The sequence below is a fragment of the Vitis riparia genome, chromosome 12 (assembly GCF_004353265.1).
Source record: "Vitis riparia cultivar Riparia Gloire de Montpellier isolate 1030 chromosome 12, EGFV_Vit.rip_1.0, whole genome shotgun sequence".
NCBI lineage: Eukaryota > Viridiplantae > Streptophyta > Magnoliopsida > Vitales > Vitaceae > Vitis > Vitis riparia.
In genome coordinates, this window is record NC_048442.1 from 11,877,756 (window position 1) to 11,895,025 (window position 17,270).

Sequence of the window (17,270 nt, forward strand, 5' to 3'; positions counted from 1 at the left end):
TACTAGGTTAAATCAAATAAAAAATAAAAAAAATTATTAAATTAAAATAGATGAGTAAGGACAAGTATTATGGAAAAATGACAAAATAACAAGAAGATAAAATAAATGAGGAAATAGACAAGACAATAAATAAAAATATAATAATAAAAAGTCAAGGCATGCAACTATACAAAACACAAGCCATGAAAACCATGTAAGTCATGCAAGCCATGTGAGACATGCAAGATGTGCCAAAAAGGTGACCTAAGCAAGACTAGGTAAACCTAAGTGGGCCAAGGTGTGCCAAAATGGGCCTAGGTGAGCCTAGGTAGGCCTAAGTGGGTTAAGTGTAGCTAAATGGGCCAAGTGTGCCTAGATATGGTATCCTAAAAGTGAATCTAAATGAGTTGTCCTAAAAAAGAAAGGAAAATCCTAGGTCTAACTTAAGGCTGCCAAGGTTCATGATAAGAGGTAAGATAAATCTCTCAACTAGAGTCTCCAAGATGGCTAAAAAAGATTAGTTGTATGAGTAATGTGGGCTACCAAGAAACTACTATAGCATACTGAAAGATCACCTAATAGGGCATGTGCTAAGAGGACAAAATGGAGGGTCTACACCAGTCTTAACATTAAGTGTGGGGAGAAGCCCATTTTGGCCCATAACTCTTCATTTCAAAGTTGTCATGCTTGCAAATGACCAAAGCTTAGCCATCTTGTGGACCCGCATTTTTCACATGCGTTCCCACTCGATCGGCGAGACTCGCTTTTTATTTGTGAGAAATTAATTTTAGAAAAGTTGGAGTCGCCACCTATTTTATTTTTATTTTGAAGGGAAAATAAAACAAGAAAGAAAAACCCTAAAAAGTGACTCCATAATTTTTGGAAAAAAGGCATGTCTTTGAAAAACCCGAGTCTTGGTCCGGGGATCAGGTTACTTATTGGGAAGGTACCTCTAGGAGGTAGCACCCCTCTAAGCCCTAAAAAGGTCTCTACTAACAAAATTAAGGGAAGTGTGGCAATTAATCAGTTAATTATAGATACCTAAATAGGCTAGGTGATTTTAGAGAGTGGCATGCCAAACACAATCAAATTGCAATAAAGGAGAGTTAGGGTGCGTACCTAAACCGCTCTTCAAGCGCTATCATAAAACATAAAAGTTAGTGTAGAAATATAGCACACAACATTTGTTTTATTCAAGCAAATCAGGCATATATCAAGACATCCAAGAATCACCTCAAATATGGATATGATCATTAATGGCATACAAGTCCATAGAGTTCTAGAAAATAGATGAGAAAGGAGCGTACCTGGATAGCAAGCCAATACTCCTCTATGGGAATCAAGAGCATCTCAACAATAAATACGAAACAAATTCATGTATATCATCAAGAAGAATCAAAAATCAACATATCAAGCAAACAATATTGAAGAAGGTATCATGAATGTCGGACCCCCCACCAAAGTCCATATTACTTTTGCACGAATCGATTCAATGAATTCCATTGTTTGGAATCATGAAGTTTGTTCATGCTTGTTGAAAATCAAGAAAATCATGAAAATAGTTAAAAATCAGATAAAACAGTGAAAGTGCATGCCCGAAGGAAAATGGTAGCAAATGGCATATTAAAATTGGGATTTTATACCTAGATGCTCCTAAGATGGATTTTTCAAAGCTGGGAATATTCAGTTGAACAATGGTTTCAAAATTCAATTTAAAACAGTAAGTTCCCAATCAAAGAAGTAAATAGAGGAGAAGGTGTATGTAGTAAGGTTGCCATGATGGAGTGGAGTCTGGAGGCATGAAGATGCTAATGATTCAGCTATTGATACTTGCATGAAAAGACCCTTGTTGATAGCTTTGCAACCTGCTAATTATTAAAAAAAAGGTGTTTGATGGACCATTCTGCTTCAATCTCGAAATCAACTTAGATCCCACCACTCGTTTCAATTGGCATGCTACAAAGCCTTTCTGATCTGGATCTAAGCATCAATCATCTGTCTAGTTCAATCTTTTTCTTTCTCAGAACTGATTAACCTTATTGGCCTTTACCCAACTTCCTTGGATCCGCATAGCAATAGACTCACTGGTAGTATAACCGAATACTTTGGCCATCTCTCACAACTTCAGTGCCTGGACATTCCTGAGAACCTCCTCCATGGACTGATTCCATATGAATTATGTGACCTTGCTGATCTAAGATTCTTGAACACCTCAAACAATATGTTACATGGTATCTTGGACTGTTCTCAATTTATAGGATGGTCTTTTCCGAACACTAGTGGCTCTTCTGGATCTGCAGAAGTAGAGATCACAAATTTTGAGATGAGGCCTTCCTCTGCAACTTTTTCTGTATAGCGTGGCCTTTCCATTAGAACTTGCATCTCCTCCAAGGCTTTGTTCTGTATAGAGTGGTCACTGGGGGTGATTCCAAGAAGAGCAGCTTGGAATTTTAAGTTCATGCCTCTTCGCTTCTATTCTTCTATAGAGTTCTGAAGCAAAGGATTTGGAGTAAGCTCCATGACCTGAGCCTTTCTCTGCATATGGGGCAGGTCTTCTCTTCTCTTCAGAAATTTTCCTGAATCGACTTCCTCTCACAGCTATGCCCACAGACGATTGCAACTGGATCACTCATCATCTCTTTGCACAACAGGCATCTGAAAGACTCAGTTGGATATTGGTGATGATATGCAGTTATTTCCTCATCTTGAGGGCTCATAACAATTTCTGTACTATACAAAAACTGCATCTGTTGAGATAACTGAAATGCCTCTGCCTGTTTCTTTTGAGCTTCCATCTCTTCTTTCCCCCTCTTTAAAAATGCCAGCTCATGCTCTTCCATCAGTTGCTGCTTCCCAAGTAGTCTTGAATTATCACAAACTCTTGTAATTGATTGGAGCTCAGTGTCCCTATCAATGGAGTATGGACTGTAATACATACAATGCTGCCTCCTGTCAACAAATTCTGGACGAGGCCTTTTAATTGATTTTGAGAGAAACAATGAATGACAAAGTGGACATCTGATTTGTTGTTACCCATTCCAAAAGCCAGGGTTACACAAGTCGTATTAATCTTATCTTTTTACTCAATTGCTTCTGAATGAAGGCACGCTGAGCGGGATCCATGGAACAGTGATAAAAATGTTGCTTTGTGCCCACATTCCTTTAACCTTTCAGCAACTTCTTCATAGTCCAGTCTTGAAGGACAATAAATAATTCCACATTCATCAAAATGATTTCTTCTAATGAATATAGCTGGAAATGGGGCAGCTTCTTGTCCTGAGAAGTGCCTCCAAGAGGAGTTCAGATTCTTATAAGTGCTTGCTCTTCCCAAAAGTTATTAGATAAGTGCTTCTAGCTTCTTGTAGACCAGTAGGTTTCAATATTCGCGCTTGGCAGTTCAGGAACTAGCATTTCTAGCTGAAACAGTAACTTTCTAAGTATGCAATCGATCCAAAAGAAATCACTCCTCCCTCAGCAAAAGGACTTAGCTACAAATTTAGAAGCAGGGTCGTTTTTTTTGGTGTCAGATAAAGACCTCTCGGGGGCCATAACAGAGGAGATAAATATGGTGATTCAAGTTTCTATTAAGTCTACTTCTGTTGGACAGTCTTGAGTCGGACTTTCCTGATTTTTCCACAAATAATCAGCAAGTTTCATGACATTCTAATATTCTGTTAACTAGAGTAGTCACATGAAAGATGCAAAGTTGGACAAGCTGTTCATTATTGATGTTTACTACAACTGAACTTATCAATGCTCTACAGCGAAGGCCATCCTCTTTTCCCCCACTTCAAGTTGCATAGCTATCCTCCTTGCTATATCAAGGCTGAATTCTTCACCAGTTTGCATTCTCACAAGAAGTGTTGACTAGTATAGAACCTGCTCAGCTATGGAATCTTCAGGAGAATGACCTAGGCTCTGCACAAGCCGAGAGAATTTCAATAACACAAGCACAATACCACAAAGAGCGACAGAACTTCTGATTCCCTAGCATCAGGTACATTCCTTGTGTAGTCACCAAGAACAGGATCCATCATTGGAGAAACAAGTTGCTTTCTAATTTGTGACTGATCTTCAACCTTGTAAAAGTTGTTTCCAGCATCTGAGCCATCTGTGTTGCCACCTTCATGCTCAGAACCATCATCGTCATCTTCTGGACCCCTGTGATTCGTTGCGAGGGTGATTGAAAGTGACGAGCAGGTTCCAGGCTCCCTTTGGAAATTAAATACACTTTACTAGTTTCAATCTGACTATAGAATTGATCAGCTACAGCAGTGAAACATAATTCCCTAATTTCTCCACCATCAACTCACCAGCAGCTACATCAAGTGTTAAAACATCACCACTGCCTGTTCCCAACACTAATAACGAACATCGAAGCTTCCTTTTTCTTTGTCTTGCTATCCAGAAACAGCCATTTTTAAACAAGTATAATCGACTGAAAGGTGCCCTCTTTCAGGTTTGTTGTATAAATTAGTTGCGTCTGTTGATATGATGTTTGCAAATTCAATCTGAATCTGACCATTCAAAATACCCCAAATCTTAATTTGTGCATCTCCATAACTGATGCCAAATAAGTCCAAAGAGGAGCCAAAGGTTATTAACAAATCTTGAGAAGCAGAGGGTTGACTTCACTGAAAGTGATCTATGGTCCCATAAAAATTTCTGGTTCTGGTATTTCAAATAATGAATTCCTCTCTGAAGAACTGGACTGAGCATGCTGCACTTCGATCCCTTGATTGATCCATCTTACGAAGAAGTTCAAGCACATTCTGACTTGATTGAGCAGTCTCATTTCGGATGTAGACACCAGCTGATCTGGGAGAAAACCTCCTTTCCATTTCATTAGAATCTTTAGGAATATGACCAGGAAAATTTGGATGATCCAGAAAGTCCTTGTTCATGAATTTTTAATCCTGGTGAAACCATTAGCATTGATAACAAAGGAAGCCTTGGAGACTTGTAGAATTGTTGATCAGTTTCATGGAGTACTAGTGTTGGATGATGTTGAGTGAAGCTTTTCGTAAACCGAGATATTATGTAGAGCAATAGGCATTACTTCAGAAAATCAGGAAAAATTAAGTCATGAAAGTAGTTTGAATAGAACTTCAATCCCTGACAAGTGTCATGAAGTTCTAACCGAGTTCCTTATTCTGAAAAATTGGATACAGCTCCATTAGCAATATGATCTTCTAATGGCCTTGAGAATTTTGTCTCTATGAATGGGCCTATCATCCTCACCATTGAATCTCACCCACGTATGCAACCACTTGAATTCCTTTCAATTCTCTACTGAATTCATCCATAAATGTTGTCTTAAATAGCCACTGAATTCCTTTGGATTTTCCATTGAATTTTTAACTACCCAGATTTTCATCCAAGTCACAAAGATAAGAAACATTTGTAAAGTGGCCTACATAAAGGAGAGTATACCAAGAAGAGAAAATAAATCCAGCCATGAGTTGGCTTTCAGGTTTGGGCATTTCTTTAATGAAGTCAAGTATCTTTTTGGTTTACTTCTTCATTTACTGGAGGTCACTAAATTGTCACTTGTATCTTTCATCATGATCTGCCTCCTCAAATTCTAAGATTAAAGCACCTGCAGAAACATTCTGAGCTATGTCTATGCTGGAAGATGGACGGGACTGCATCAAAATCAACATCATCATCAAATGAAATTGTTTTCTTTCCCTTCTTTAACTCCTTCCCCGATTTCAGAATTTCATTTAACATTTTCTTGGGTCCTGCCTCCTCAACTAAATTTGGTATCACCTTATCATGCTCAACAATCTTGGAAGGCTTCTCCTTTTGCAAATTTGAAAGCTCTATTTCAAGTTAAGCTTTCGTTTTCTTGAGGCTTCCTAGACGATCAGCAGCTAGGGCATGCTAAAGGGTTAAATTATTGAGAGAAGTCTGAATAACAAGTTAATCATCCTCTGCATCTTCTTGTGCCCTGTTATCATTACCATCGGAGACATAATTTTCATTTCTTTCGGTATTCCTTGCCTGTTAAATAGTATATGCCACGGCATCTATTTCAACTTCTAATACCTTCACTTCACTATAGAGTTTTGCTTGGTTTCGCCCAGCTGCTGAAGTTGCTGCTGCCTCTGAAGTTCTTACAGCTGCTTGAACATGATGTGCTGCTGTACCGACTGAATATCAGTAAACCTAGATGGTTGCCTCAGACGAGGTCGTGGCATAACTGGCTGTTGGGTCCTGATGAAATGCTCTGGAAGCTTCAGCATCATTTCTCTTAGTAAATCAACCCATTCCTTTCGAACAAAATTTTCCTTGCCCATTGCATCTGCCATATGCTTCAAAAGGAATTTATTAATCACGCGCTGAATGCATGCTTCAGTCCAACAACCATCAGCTATGAATGTTACCATTACTTCAGGCGCTTCATGGTCACTCTTCACTTCAAGTTTAGGAATTTGAACAAAGAGTTCAACAGAAAGACCAATGACCTATATGCACTGTGCCTTAAGGTCAGTTCATTGGATGACATATCATATACACAATGCGACAAAATAACCAGTGCCTGATTCTCTGGGATAGTATAAAAAAGAACTCCATGCCAATCTTTTCATAAGCATGAACTATGGTGTCATAATCTAGGCCATCCATTTCCATAACAGGGGTCGCATTCAATTCACTTATAAGACTTGCCACAGAGTACCGAAGGGTCGGTTTCAACAAGAACACCAAGAAGATCACAAATAGCCGAATGCATATCCAGTCCCAAGGATTTCTCCCATTAATTGTGTTTTAATGCCAACTGTGAATTTCTATAATTCTGAACTCATGGCCCAGCATAGTTCAGACCTGTTATCGCTAAAAATGGTCAGAATAGGATCTGAAGTACCAACCATGTCCAGAACAATATCCTTCGAGACACTTTGACTTACTATTTTGCCCATTTTAACCTTCAAACGAATATGACTAGTTAATGCACGACCTTTTACCTTTGACCCCTCAGGTTTATCAGTAATGCAGTCTTCAGAGATAGCAAATTGTTCCTTTTCCACCCTTGTGCGTTTTTCCACCAAGATAATCGAAGAATTCTTATAGTACCCCTGATTCAAACCACCAGATTTACCTAAAAGCGGCAACTCATATTATTGTTTTTTTGCTGGGCAAGCAAAGTCTCAAGGTACACTTTCTGCAACCCTAACAAAATCTCCATGTGAAGTGCCAATGAAATTCCTCACTGAAGAAGGGTCACCCTGGCTAGCAGCTGTACGTGTTGCATAATCTGAAGTTCCTTGCATGTAGTGGGCACCATGCGATTCCATGTATGAGTGAAGGTCAGAGCCCACCCAATTTCCACTTCGTCTCCAACTCTGACCATCTCCACTACCACTCAAAGCTGGACCTTTGAGTAAAGACTGGCAGAAGAAAAGATTCTTTCAGGAAAGTTTATTTGCCCATCGAGATCTGTTTCAATTCTATTTTTTCTTGCTAAATCAAGATGGTTTATAGAAGTGAAGGGTTTTGCAGCTTTGGATTTGTCAGTGAGTTGTTTCTGCCTACTCTGGTTATTACCATTGATCATATTCAACAGGAAATCAGACTGATCATCAAATTCTGCATGAAGTTGAAACTGTAAGTGACTATTTTCATCTTCACATCTATTTCTTGACATGCTTTAGCCAGATAAAGTAGCTGTGATATTAGAAAGCTCAGTCACGCTAGAAGAACGACCATTTTGGACATTCATGTCAACAATATGTTCCTTTTCAATCTGGATAAACCCTGTTACTAACAGGAGGAAGCCCAGAAACAGGGAGCCACAATTTTTGGTGTTGCAAGGCTTTATGATCTCTCCAAAATATTTACAAGAACTTGCAAAGCACTATGCTGTCCCCACATACTGAAATCTGGACGAAGCAAAGCCATAAGGAGGAAATACCCAGTTTGATTCAACAATCTGTTATCATGTGCCAAACCCCACAAACAGCCCACATCCTACACAGCCTTTACAAAGTGTCTACCTTTCACGAAATACTCATGCCATCATTGTCTCCATAGCCCAGAACACCAAAGAAAGAGAGACGAGTGAAATATAGATGCTAAGCATAGAAAGAAATGACCCAAGAGAAACAAAGGAAGGAAGACTGAGGATGGGTAACAGAGGAGCCACATTCCATTATTTTGTCAAAGGGCTTGAAAACACGTGTCAATAACAGAGAACAATGGCTTGATTTCAAACACATCTAACTCAAGAATATGTCATTCATCAATCGAAGGAAGCAGTTATAAAATCAAAACAAAGCATGTAAAGAAAAAAATAAATAAAAAGATAAATAAAGAGGACTCAGATTCAACAGAACAACCAAGTGGCCATAGACGTCCACATCAAGCAGCAAAAATGAATATTTAGAAACAGCCAGGGATGAGGAGAAATCGAAATTAAATGGTGACATGGTGAATATCTGGAAACATACCTGCACGATCTCCTCTCCCTATTGCTCGGCTCCCTGCTACTGCACCTTTTCCTTCTCCAAAAGTCTCCTGCTCTCACCCTTATCATCCCCACTTCTATGGCTGTGTGATGGTGAGCCTTAATGAATCAAAACTTCCTCTTCTTTTAGATGTCGGCCATGTCTATCTGCCATACCCATCTTGCGATTGCCATCTTTTTCCTTCCTGGAATCAAATCTACCACACCCTCTTCAAAAACCTCATTTTTTCTATTTCTCTCTAAAATTCTCCCCCCCAAAACCACCGAGAGAGTTCTGCCCTCCTAAAACCTCCCTTCCTTTTTTTAAATCTCAATCAAAAGCAATCTTCCCAATTTCAAATTCCCCTCCAAAACCTTCCAAGGAAAGTCCCACCTTCCTTAAACTCCAATGGTAAGTTTCCTTGCAAAAACATGAAATTCTTGAAGTTAAATAAATTGAATGAATAGATAAACAAGTAAATAAATTAGGAAATGGTAAAAAATAAATAAATAAATAAATAAATAAAAATAAGAAATAAATAAATAAGTTAAGGAAAATAATATAAAGAGGAAGATAACCAATAAAAAGTGAAAGATAATCATAGAACTAAAACTAAAAATAAAATAAAATAAAAATAAACCAATAAACAAAAGCCGAGCCCAAAAGCCATGTAACCATGCAAGTCATACAAGTCACACTAAAAATGTCCAAATGGGCCAAGTGTGCCTAAACGGGCCTATGATGAGACTAAGTGGGCCTAGAGTGGTGCCCAACAGGCCAAGTGTATCTAAAAGCTATCCTAAAAAAACAAGAAAAGCCTAAGTCTAAGTTAGAGCTGCCAAATGTCACAATAAGGGATCAAATAATCCCTCAACCAAAGTCTCCAAGGTGAATCAGAAAAAGGTAAGTGGTGAGTAGTACTGGGCCACCAAGGAACTACTGTGGAGCACTGAAAACGAACTTAAAGACATGTGTTAAAGGGACAAAATTGAGGGTCTACACATCCTTCCACTTCTTTATCACCCATATCCATCTTCTCTTCTCTCAAAACCGAGTACCACACTACACAATACCACATCCCCCCACTACAACTTCATTTTCTTTCTTCCTTCAAACCGAGCACCACACTACACCACACAACCCCACTACAACTTCGTCTTCTTTTTTCTTCAAATCAAATACCACTACAATTTCAACACGCAACAAATGACCAGTAGGGAGGTGGTCGGGATAGCCTGACTAGAATACTTTACGAATCATCATGCTGGACTCGGTTGTTGACTCCATCGAAAGACACCGCGAGGATTCCAGCCTACAACTAAAGCAAGATGACCTGAAAGTGGATGCCATGAAGAAGAATGTCAGGCTTTGTGACAAGGAAAAACGTTCAGATGACACTACCAATGATTGCTCCACGTACCTCTCCAAGTTTGAGTCCAATGATCGGTCTCGGTTGCTCCCGATTAATTGCTTCGCTCTCTATGATAAATGCACCTACATGTGGTGGACACCCAATCAAATGAATCCTCCTCAATCTCTAATTTTCATAATGGAAATGGGACTTTATAAAGGCCATGCACAACCATGCATGTTGCGTTCTTTTTTTTACTTGATTTATTCTATATTATGTTGGTGAGCTTAATTTTCTTTGTTGTTTTTAAGACCATGTAAATTGTCATATATGGTAATTAAATGAGACAATATTTAGTTAAAGGGCAGGATTGTTAGTTTCATTTTAAGGCATGTTTGGCTAGAAAAACATGAGACAGTTTTTTAGGCTCATGATGTTTTCATCGGGTTAAGGGAGTGAGGTCACGTGAGAAAGAGATCAAACCTATTTTCTAAAGTCTTTCAAAGGCACTATAAAAGCAAGAAAAATCACCTCTATTAAGGGTTAGCAATCTTTTTTACTATAGATTCTTTGATTTGCGTTGAGAGAAAAGCTAGAGGGTTAGAGAGAGAGGACAATCTAGTTAGCTATGAAAATTTTCTATTCTTGGTTAAGGGAAAAATCGAAGAAGAGAAGTGAAGATCGAGAATTCCAGTAAAAATTGTAGTGACATAGAGCTTTAGGCCATCTAATTTTGTGAATTGCGTCTTTTTGTCAGGTCCTAATTTCTTTAATTTTCCTTATGGTTTTACAAAAATCAAGTTATGATCCTTTGTTTTTATTGTTCTTGTTTTTTTTTATCAGATTACTTTAGAGCATATAATTATATTTCATTCATCCATTGTGAATTTGTATTGGTTTTGGTCGTGTAGGGAATTTTGGAATGAATTTTTTTATGGTTTTTGTACTTTTTACGGTGAGTCATGACTTAAGGCTATCAAGTAGTCCTGACCTCACCAAGACTACTTTATTGTGTTATCTCTCAATCTTGAGATAATATTAAGCTTGTACTAAAGTTAACAGTGGCATGGACCTATAGGTGAGGTCATAAGCTGATTATATATTCCTAATGTATTGAGTCATTGTTGATTGAAACAAATAGTAATGGGTATTCTCAATAGAGGCACTGTGATATCTCATGGGATTAAAACAAAGTGTTTCCTTAGGTGATCCTAAGGTGTGTTCATGAAAACTATGGTCATGACAATTCCTTAAGTGGAGCTTGACATTAGCTCTTAAAGAGTTAAGACATGTTAATTGAACACACAATAGGAGGATTTGTAACTTAAGGATAGTAGAGGTAGTCTTGAAAGATTGATAGCTTTCACCTTGTTAGACTATGGATACCAGTTCATAGGGATACTAAACATAATGGATAGCAGGTCACAGACATGTGCATTTAATGTCTCATTGTTATTTACATAAGGTATTGGAGTGCAACTAATTCTCTGTAGTGATATGTTGAATCAATTTCAAAATTGGATTTTAAGGGAGCTAGTTGCCACAAACTTAGTCTTTCCCTAAGCTCATGCGGCACTTAGACAAGTCAAGACACTTGATCTTGCTAAGTTAGCCTTACTCGTGATGCTTAGCTTACTAGGCTAAGATGCACATGACTTAGAAGCTTTAGAAGGCACAGTAGGCCACACTTAACATAATGGAAGCTTTATTTCCCTCAAATGATGCTTTACAAGTGCTTGGAAGCTCACTTGCTTGGTTAGTTAGGTTCTTGGGTGGTGCCTTGGACAAATGAGGCCTTAACCTATTTATAGGCACCTTAGAAAGTATTTGGAACCTTGGATGATTCCTTATAAATCAAGAATGATCTAGAAGCTCCTACACTAGTCTATGTACAAGACGACTTTGGAAGACTCTAGAACACCTCACACTATTTCAATGGTCTCCTAGCCAAGTGTAGAGATGTGTGGACATCTCTAGCCTTCTTTAGAAGCTTCCACACTCTTCCACCTTGTATTTACGTGTAGATGTCTCCATGGGTTTTTAGAAGCTTCCTACCTTCTATATAAGCCCATAAGGAGGGTCATTTGAGCAGGTTGTGACATAGTACTATTCTATAGGTCATAATGGTCCCTGCTTAAGCTAATATACCTTCTTGGCATGGTTTACGAGGGGTTGGGTTGGCTTTAGGTTCATTTTTTGTGCATAAGGGTGTTTTGATAACTACGCCAGGTTGCATAAGGGTAAGTGATCAAGGTCTATAGATTGATCTAATTAATTAATTAGTAAACTTTGTTGGATTAATTAATCAATTAGGACCCATTTTGGGCTAGATTAAGTAATCTAAGCCCTTAGTGGGCTCAAATCACTTAAGCCTAGTGGGGAACCTTATAAATACCCCTTAAGGGTTAGGGTTTTCATAACTTTTCCATAAAGTTATCTTCCACCTCTAATGAGTTGTTTCAACTCTAATTTATAAAAATTTTGAAGCATTGGGTTCTTGATTTCCTAAGATTCAAAACCATATGTGGCTTGCCCTAAGAAATCCACATGAGGTAGTCCTCATTTTGAGTCAAAATTGATGTCACTATGTTACCATGGATCTTAAAATAAGAACTTCCAAGAATAATTCTTTTTCTTAAGTCACCATAGGATCTTAAAAAAGAAAATTTAAGAATCTTTCTTTTCTCCTTGGATCACCATAGATGAATAAAAAAAAATTACAACAATAAAAAATTTATGTGCTTTTATAATGGAGCTTACAACTCATTTATTGAAAAGAAAAAAAATTTACAATAAAATAAAAATCCTATACCCCTTATGCGGTGTACAACCCAATCTAGTGAATCAAAAGGTAGAGATTATATCCATTCATATTCATTCATTTAATTGAATAAATAAAAGTGTTTCATTCATTCATCTCTAAGGGTCATGTGATGAATAAAACAATCTTTCAAAATAGATGTGAGCACATTATAGAATAGATCTAGCATGGAAAAATATACCCTAGGGCTCTGATACCAATTGCTGGGTCCCAAGCTCTAGATCTCGTAACGTGCATGCATCTATCCCTAAGCATATCTAAATCTATTGCAATGAAATAAAATGACAATAAAAACCATTATTAACTATAGATCTAGAGGTACAATAGTCATACATGCGATCTAGATGTTCCCAGATCAAAATCCACCTGATAAAGACGAAGTTTACAACCTACAAAGATCGAACACCCAAAGTCTTCTGCCTTATGACGCTGACCATGACCTTCGTACTCTAAAGGGTGGGCAAGGAATCTTTGGCTCTCTTTCTCTATTTGGAGGTGGAAGACGACTATCTAAAACCATGAAAACCTAATTCTAACCCCTAAGGGGTGTTTATAAGGTTTTCTTACTAGGTTTAAGTGACTTAAGCCTACCAAGGCTTGTGCCACTTAATCTATCCCAAAATGGGTTGATTAATTAACTCAATAAAGTTGTTTAATTAATCAATTAGCCTAATCCAAAGACCTTGTTTACTATGCCTTGTGCAACCTTACGTAATTACCAAAACACCCTTATGCACAAGAGTGAACCTGGAGGCAATCCAATCCTCATAAACTATGTCATCATGACATATGAGCTCAAAGTGAGGACTATTGGGACCCATAGGAGTATTGGCTCCCTCAAAATCCAATTATGAATTTTATTCAATATTCCACTACAAAAAATCAACTTTACTCTAATACCCTATTTAAATAACAACAAGATGAAGTTTGGGTTTGTGACCTACTATCCACTGCATATAAACTCCCTATGAACTGGTGTCTATAATCTAACAAGGTAGTTCTATCATCTATTAAGATTACCTCTCCAATCCTTGAGTTGGAAATCCTATTTATTATGTGATCAACTAACATACTTTTACTCCAAGGAGAATATGTCAAATTCCACTAAAGGAATTACTAAGGCCATAAATTTCATGATCACAAGTCCTTTGGATGACCCAAGGGGACATGCTGTCTCAAACCCATGAGATATCATGGTGGCTCTATTGAGAATACTTGTTGCCACAAACCATCATCAATAGTTACCGAATCCATAGGGATATATGACCATTTTAGGGTCTCACCTAGTCAAAGTCTCCTGATGATTTCAGCACATACTCAATATCCTCTCAAGATTGAGGGTCCATGTAATATAGTAGCTTGATGAATCATGACAATCAATACCCTTATATCATGATTCACCATAAGTCTTATTCAATGTGTATCACATACACTAATTAACTCACCATGGGAAACTCATCTCAACGACCAAGACAAGTTATCCCTCTAGTTAAGAGGTAGTGTACTACAGTCTTTGCTAGATTACTCAAATCCATGAATTGACTGTGGACAATTTATCTACTTACAAGATACCCATGACTTGTATCCTCTATGCAACTTTAAATGCACCAAAGTCATATACAATGTAAAAGATGTGGACTAAATGCTCAAATCAACGTTAATACATAAAATGGATAGTAAGGGGATAGTCAAGTTTAACTTTATTACATCATGTCTTGCTTTTAGGGGCTCAATCCCAACAGTTTTGTTGTTGTAGGTGAATCCATAGCGTAGTGCATATATAGACTATAAGACTATTGTAGGGAAACATTAAGAAGAGTGTAATGTGGTTATAAGAATATATGTAGTGTGTTTTGGGTTGAAAACTAATAAAATGTTGTTTGGAAGCAATAGGTATTTTAAAGGCTTGTAGGTTGTAAAGGTTTTTTTGCTGTGATGTTGAGCATAGGAGAATTTGGAATGGGCATCTATGCATATTAGATATTCTTGTGGAGATTGCACCTTTGTTGTATAGATGAATTAATCTTAATGAAATTTTAATAAAATTTTTATGGTGGGATGCCATAAAAAAACATTAAATTATAATTCCTTAAGCGAGAAATTTTAGTAAATTCTTTAGGAAACAAACCCTCAATTGAATAATTTCACCTAATATTAGTATAATGTTAAATAATGAATAAATATAAATGTAAAAGTATAATAATTATTAGAACTTTAATATGAAAGATTTTTTTAAATCTCTTAGTGTTAAGATAGAGCCCTTAAAAGCATGACATGATGTAATAAATTTGGAATTCATTATTTATTTAATGATGTTTCAGTTTCACTTTTATCTATCCTTATTCCATGTATTATACTTTATGAGCATTCTTACCCACATCTTTTGCATTGTATGTGACTTAGGTGCATTAGGAGTTGCACAGAAGATCTAAGTCATGGGTTACTTGCAAATAAATCACTTATTCACAACTAGTTCATGGGTTTAGGCAACCCATTAGAGTTTGTAGCGCACCACATCCTAATTGGAGATATGGTTGGTCTTGGCTATTGAGATGAGTTTCCCATGGTTTGTGCACTAGTGTGTATGGTTACACATTAGACAAAACCTACGATGAGTCATGACTTAAGGCTATCAAGTAGTCATGACCTCACCAAGTTGCTTCATTGTGTTGTTTCTCAACCTTGAGAGAATATTGAGTTTGTGCTAAAGTTAGCAGTGACTTTGACCTACGGGTGAGATCATAAGCTAATAATATATTCCTTATGGATTGGATCATTGTTGATGGTAGCCGGTAGCAATAGGTATTCTTAATAGAGGTACCATGATATCTCTTGGGATTGAGACAGTGTGTCTCGTTGGATGATTTTAAGGAGGTGTGTTTATGGAAACTATGGTTGTAATAGTTCCTTAAGTGGAACTTGACATTGACACTTTGAGAGTTAAGATATGTCAACTGAACACACAATAGGAGGATCTATAACTCAAGGATGGTAAAAGTAGTCTTGAAAGACTGATAACTTTCATCTTGTTAGACTACGAACATCGGTTCATGGGGAGACTGAACACAATGGATAGTAGGTTGCGAACTCGAGCACTTAGTGTCTTGTTGTTATTTACATAGGATATTAGAGTTAAGTTGATTCTTTATAGTGGGATATTGAATCAACTATAGAATTGGATTATGAGGGAGTCAATATTCCTATAGGTCCTAGTAATCCCTACTTTGAGCTCATATATTTTGTTGGCATGGTTTATGAGAGTCAAATTGGCTCTAGGTTCACTTTTGTACATAAGGGCATTTTGGTAATTACACAAGGTTACATAGGTGTAAGTGAACAAGGTCTCTGGATTGGGCTAATTGATTAATTAGTAGGCATATTGGATTAATTCATTAATTATAACCCATTTTGGGATAGATTAAGTGACCCAAGCTTATGTAGGCTCAAGTCACTTATGCCCACTTAAGAACCCTATAAATACCCCCTAGGAGTTAGGGTTCCCATAGCTTTTGTCTTCCACCATCTAGAGAGATAGAGTCATAGCCTCCACCTTCTTTTCTTCCCCATTGGAAGTATGCCAAGATTAAGGTTGAGTCATTGGGTGGAAAACTTCATGTTTATGAGACTTCTACGATTTTGATATTCATCTTCATCATGTGGATTTGATTTAAGAACATCCAAATTTGAGATATGGTTTTTGTTAACACTTTTTGAATCCTTTTAAAGTATAAAAATGTTATTTTTCCGTTGTGCATAGGATTTAGAAAAAACGTAAGATAGTTATGCATGTTCCTAACTTGATCCGAACTTGGGAAATTGAGAGATTTAGGTTTTTCCCTTCACTTAGGTGATCCGTAGGAATTCTATAATTTAGTTATTTTTAGGATTATCGAGCTAGGGTAGGGGATTTTGTGAAATACTTTTTTTTTTTTTTATGCTAAATGATCAAGTATATTGTTTTGTAAATTTTGAAAATGTTTAGATAATTTGAAGTACTAAGATTGAGATTTTTCAAAATTGTTTACATCTTGTTTTATATGTGCATTTTGGCTATCTAATCCTAGTCAACAAGGGAAAGATATTGGCCCTTATTACTCTTGGTGAGGTAATGATGATTTGTAATCTTTGTCAATAGGCTATTAACCAAGGGTATACCATTATATTAGTTTTGGTTCGACTTACTAACATGTAGGAACATATGAAGTTAGCTAGCCACTTCTATAAGTTCCATTATGACAGACATTTTTTGTTGATAACAATTTTTTTTTATTAATGTGCATATTTATTCAAAAAATTATTTGAGATAGTTATGAAAGAACACATGTATCCATATTTCATTTTTGAAAAATAAATATACTTGATGTGTACCCCTAATTGGGCTTCAAGTTTACTATTTTCATTAAATGTTTTTAGGTACGCTTAATTTTGGAAAGGAGTTACAAGGGTAGGAAGGGTTTAAGAAGTCCCTTTATTTCTTCAGCCATAAGACTAGTTTAATTGAATTTTTTTTTTTGCTAGTTGTTTATTTTGCTATTACTTTGGAGATATTTGTCAAAATTTGATTTATGGATTTCTTTTTTTGGAAAAGATAATTTCTAGTTAACTCTTTTTGTTAACTTAGTTACTATTTTAGACAAATTTTGTGATTAGGATGCTGCTAATTGCTCCAACT